This window comes from Cebus imitator, unplaced genomic scaffold, assembly GCF_001604975.1.
Source record: "Cebus imitator isolate Cc_AM_T3 unplaced genomic scaffold, Cebus_imitator-1.0 Scaffold108, whole genome shotgun sequence".
In the NCBI taxonomy this organism is placed as follows: domain Eukaryota; kingdom Metazoa; phylum Chordata; class Mammalia; order Primates; family Cebidae; genus Cebus; species Cebus imitator.
Genome location: NW_016107423.1, coordinates 1,821,310 through 1,827,425, shown reverse-complemented (window position 1 = coordinate 1,827,425; position 6,116 = coordinate 1,821,310).

Sequence of the window (6,116 nt, the reverse complement as noted above, 5' to 3'; positions counted from 1 at the left end):
TTTTTTGGAGACAGAGTCTAGCTCTGTTGCCCCAGGCTGAAGTGCAGTGGCACAATCTCGGCTCACTGAAACCTCTGCCTCCCTCGTTCAAGCGATTCCCCCACCTCAGCCTAAGTAGCTGGGATTACAGGTGCCCACCACATGCTCGGCTAATTTTTTTCTTTTTATTAGAGATGAGTTTTCGCCGTGTTGGCCAGGCCAGTCTTGAGCTCCTGACCTCAAGTGATCCGCGCCCTCCTCAGCCTCCTACTGTGCCCAGCCTCAACACTTTTTTAAATGAATAAAGAAATGCTTAGTATTATTATACAGTAGTAGCATAAGATCAGTGCAGGGTTCCACTGTTTCAATGGTGGCTTTAAAGGGCAATGCAGCATGGAAACAGATTCCTTCCAAACATGGACCTTTGTGTCATCTTCTCATCAAATAAGGTTTTGGAGGGACATATATGTTACAATAATCAAGTTGTATAAATGATAGTATTTTGTTCTTCATTGTACATATCTTAATGCTTTAATGAAAAATCTTTTAAAAAATACTACTGAAACATTCAAATAAAGACCAAACCATAGAGACTAATAAAATAAAATACCCTGTACCCATCTTCCATTTCAATAAATATTGACACATGACTATCAATATTCTCTCTCAGCTCCCTACTGGCTTACTTTAAAGTAAAAATCTCAGCCTTCACATCATTTGATGGATATATAGTTCAGTAATCATCAACCTAATATTTTAATTCTATGCATGTATTTTGACACCCAAAAAGGATAAAGCACTAGTTCCCACCAGGTTACAGGAACTGGGGTTAGCACACTCCAGATCTCCAACTATGTTACTCTAGTGAGTTCCATACAGCTGGTCTCTGCTTTTTCTAACATTTCTTGGCACTTCTGAAGTAGGAGGCAGGACTTGACTCTGGAGGCAGGGCTTGGACACTGGACCAAATTGAGAACTAACTAAAGCAGGGACAGGGCAGAAGCAGCTTTCCAAAAGATACACCCACCAGTGTGCAATGTCAGTTTACCATTACCATGGCAGCCTCTGGAGGTTATGGACTCTTTCCATGGCAATGACTGGGCAACCTGGAAGTTATCACCTTCTTCTAGAAATTTCTGCATAATCTCTTCCTTAATTTGTGTGTAATTTAAAAGTAGGTATAAATCTGACTGCAGACTGCCTCTGAGCTGCTCCTCTGGGCACACTGCCTAGAGGGTAGCCCTGCTCCACAAAGAGCAGTATCCCTGTTGTTGCTGTGCTCTGCCACTTCAATAAAAGTTGCTCTCTAACACCACAGGCCCACCCTTGAATTCTTTCCTGAGCAAAGTCAAGAACCTTCCCAAGTTAAGCCTCAATTCGGAGGCTTGCCTACCCTGCATCACTTCCAGCAATTTGCTTATTATTTACTTATTCAGTTTAGACACCAAATATGTATTGACCATTTAAGTAGAAAGCCCTCAATTAGGCCCTTTGAGAAGAATAGAGGTATATGATGGGAATCTAACCCTCTAACAATCTAAAATATTGTGGTGGTTAATACTGAGTGATTGAGTATCAACTTGATTGGATTGAATGAGGCAAAGTGTTGTTCCTGGGTGTGTCAGTGAGGGTGTTACCAAAAGAGATTAACATTTGAGTCAGTGGACTAGGAGAGGCGGAACCACCTGTAATCTGGGTGGGCACCGTGTAATCAGCTGCCAGCATGGCTAGGATAAGGCAGGGAGAAGAAGGTAGAAGGAGCTGACTTGCTGAGTCTTCCCACCTTCATTCTTTTCTCCCATGCTGGATGCTTCCTGCCCTCAAATATCAGACTCCAAGTCCTTTAGCTTTTGGACTTTTGGACTTACACCAGTGGTTTACCAGGGGCTCTTGGGCTTCAGCCTCAGACTTAAGGCTGTGCTGTCGGCTTCCTTACTTTTGAGTTTTTGGAACTTGGAAGGGCTTTCTTGCCCTTCAGCTTGCAGACAGCCTATCATGGGACTTCACTTGTGATCATGTGAGTCAATACTCCTTAATAAACTCCCCTGCATATATACATATATTCTATTAGTTCTGTCCCTCTAGAGAACCCTGACTAAGACAAATATTAAAGAGTAAAATCAGCATGCAGACTAATAATGTGGTATATGATCTGTAAAGTGTAAGTGAATGGTACAGAAAGTAAATACTTCAATGGCTGGGAAAGTGAACTGTTTGTTTTTGGTCAGAAGGAACAAGAAAGACACCATGGTAGGGGGAGGATTAAAACAGATCTTCAAAGAGTGTTGACATTTTAAAGGTGGACTTCTTTCCCAGGAAGACAGAGTAACAAAAGTACAAGTTCAGAGGCAAATGGCAGAATAAATGAATATATGTAATAGAGAAGTATTTGAGAGAGTAGAACAGATGGGGCAGAGTGCAGGGTTTGCGTGAGAGAGAGGTGAGAGGGAGGCTGGAAAGTGTTGATATGGATAAAAGAAACATTCAGAGTTGTTTCTTCTTCATTGTGGTTGCATGCTTGTAATAAAAAAATTGTGGAGAAAATCATACAGTTCCATTTTATGGCAAAAAGAACTATGTGGATATTTCTGCTACCTAAACTATTCTGGACTTTTAATAGAGTATGGGCAAGTTATGTTCTTTCGAAGGTAGATTTTTTTTTTTGGTTCTCCTTGCCATTTTACAAAGTGTATCAATTCCCAGTTTTAAATGTTGCATAAACATACAGATTATGACAATCAGAAGCAAAGAAAAACCAGTATTACAAATTCATATATTTAATCTCCATCTTGAATACCATGTAAAAAGTCACTCCAAGATAAAAAGCCTGAACTATAACCTATCTTTAAGCAAAATACCATAATAAGCAAGGATATTGTCACAAACTTACAACTATTAATAATACTTAGGATTCCTAGCAGGCAAAAATACTTTAAGAGAAGCCTCTACTACTATGGAAAAGGTACAAATCTGAAATAAGACCTAATACAAACCCCAGAGTCCTCACTGAGGAACCCTTATCTTTCTGAGCCTAGGTTTCCTCCTTTGTTAAATGTAGTGCTAATAATGCCTACTTCATGTGGCTTGTATGAAGATTAGATGACAAAACTTAACACAAGCGCTTAGCATTGTTTAGGACAGAGAAGGTGCTCAGTATATCCTAATTTTCTCCCATTTATGGTTTTATGAGAGATGCATGTCACAGGCTTTATTGTTTTAAATGTAAAATGAATTTTTAAATCAACTTTGCTGAGGTGTATAATTAACATACAATAAACTGGACATATTTAAAGGTTACAATTTGATAAGTTTTAACACATGCCAGCACCCAGGACACCATCACATAACTAAGATAATGGCCATGTCCAACACAGCAAGTTTCCTCACACTCCTTGGTGATCTCTCCTTCCTCACCACTGTCATCCCAAGGCAACCAGTGACCAGCTTTCTGTCACAGCACATTAGTTTGCATTTTCCAGAATTTCACAAATATGGAATTAAATAATATACGTGCTCTTTTTGTCTTGTTTATTTCACTTAGCCTAATTATTTTGAGACTTGTGTATGTTGTTCCCTATATTAATAATTCATTTCTTTTTATTACTAAGTAGTATCTCATTGTATGAATAGCACACATATTTTTATCTTTAGGCAAGCTTAAAGTTGCCAGAATTTCAAAATGATAAGATAGTTTTGTTTTTGTTTTTTTGAGACGAACTCTCACGCCGTCGCCCAGGCTGGAGTGCAGTGGCGTAATCTTGGCTCACTGCAACTTCTGCCTCTTGGATTCAAGAGGTTCTCCTCCCTCAGCCTCCTGAGTAGCTGGTACTATAGGCATGCACCACCATGCCTGGCTAATTTTTGTATTTTTTAGTAGAGATGGGGTGTCATTATGTTGGCCCGGATGGTCTTGATCTCTTGACCTCGTGATCCGCCTGTCTTGGCTTCCCCAAGTGCTGGGATTATAGGCGTGACTACTGCCCCTGGCCGATGATAGAGTTTTAAAATATGGAACTGGAAATTTTGGCTGAGTGCGAGAAAGATGTTGTTCATTTTGGTCACCGTTTTGTTTTTTTTTTTTTTTTTTTTTTTTTTTTTTTTTTTTTTTTTTTTTTTTTTTTTTTTTTTTGAGTTGATTCTACATGATACTTTAGAAATCTAGGAAAAAAATATAGCATATTAATGAGTTTCATTTTTTAAATTGGGATAAGAATTTCTGTATTCGAGAAATGAGTTGTCAGTTATTTTTAAAAATAAGTGGGAAACATTTTCAATAGTTAAAATTTAAGAGATATATACAAGACAACGGAGGAAGTAAAATATCAGCCCAAATCCATGACCCAGAGACAATCTTTCTTTTTGCTGTTGACCTTCATCCCATAATGAGAATCCTCAAAGGAATAAAGAAAGAGAAAAACAGAAGAAAATAGTTGTAGACATAATGGCCTAAATTTTATAAGTTGGATAAAAACTTTAAACCCACAGAACTAGGAAGTTCAATGAACTCAGAGTGTAAGAAATTTGAAAAATACACTGTTAAATTTGAAAAATTTGAAAAAGGCACATTATAGAGGAATTACTTAATCTGTCTATCAGCAGATAAATTAATAGACAAATTGTGCTATCTGTAAATAATAAAGAGATCATCTTAGTTCAGCCAAAGGAAAACAGACATATTACATACAAAGGAACAAAGATAAGAATGGCATCACATTTTTCTTTGGAAATAATGCAAGCCATTGGAGCAATAAGTCTATGTCTTGAGAAAGAAACTGTCGGTCTTGGCGTGGTGGCTCACACCTGTAATCCCAGCACTTTGGGAGGTCGAGGCAGGTGGATCACGAGATCAGGAGATCGAGACTATCCTGGCCAACATGGTGAAACCCATCTCCACTAAAATATAAAAAATTAGCCGGGTGTGGTGGTACCCACCTGTAGTCCCAGCTACTCAGGAGGCTGAGGCAGGGGAATTGCTTGAACCTGGGAGGCAGAGAGTGCAGTGAGCCGAGATTGCACCACTGCATTTCAGCTGGGTGACAGAGTGAGACTCCATCAAGAAAGAAAGAAAGAGAGAAAGAGAGAAAGAGAGAGAGAGAGAGAGAGAGAGAGAGAGAGAGAGAGAAAGAAAGAAAGAAAGAGAGAGAGAGAGAAAGAAAGAAAGAAAAAGAAAGAGAGAGAGAGAGAAAGAAAGAAAGAAAGAAAGAAAGAAAGAAAGAAAGAAAGAAAGAAAGAAAGAAAGAAAGAAAGAAAGAAAGAAAGAAAGAAAGAAAGAAAGANAGAAAGAAAGAAAGAAAGAAAGAAAGAAAAGAAAAGAAAGAAAGATGAAAGAAAGAAAGAGAAAGAAAGAAAGAGAAAGAAAGGAAAGGAGGGAGGGAGGGAAGGAAGGAAGGAAGGAAGAAAGGAAGGAAGGAAAGAAAAAGAAAGGAAAGAAAGAAAGAAAGAAAAAAGAAAGAACGAACGAACAAATGAACCTGTCAAGCTAGAATTCTATATCCAGAAAAAATATATTTCAAATAAAGGTGAAATAATGACTAGTTTCCACATACAAAATAATTAAAAAATTTAACACCAGAAGACTTATTCTACAATAAATGTTAAAGGAAGTCCTTTAGGCAAAAGGAACATGGTACAATATGGAAGCATAAATCTGCACAACTTGGCAGTTCCTAAAAAGTAAACGCACTTATCATATGATTTCACCTTTCTACTTTTGTGAGATAAAGAAGAAAATAATCCAGACGAAGAATTTTACACAAATGTTCATAGCAGCTTTTTTTGTAATTAGGTTGTTTCTAGATTTTTGCTATCAGCAGATAAATAAACAGACAAATTGTACTATCTCTAAATAATAGAACACTACTCAATAATAAAGAAAAACAAACTAATTATACATGAAATAATATGATTGAATGTCAAATACATTATGCTAAATGAAAGAAGCAGGAAAAATAGGATAAATGCTGTATGATGTTATTTACACAAAATTCTAAAGAATGTAGACTGATTTATAGTGAGACAAGGCACATGCTCAGTCATTTGGGGGCTGGAGGTGGGAAGGAGAGAAAGAAAGGGAGATGTGGAAAAAGGGCATGAGAAAAATTTTGGAGGGAAGATATATTTACTACCTTGATTATGGC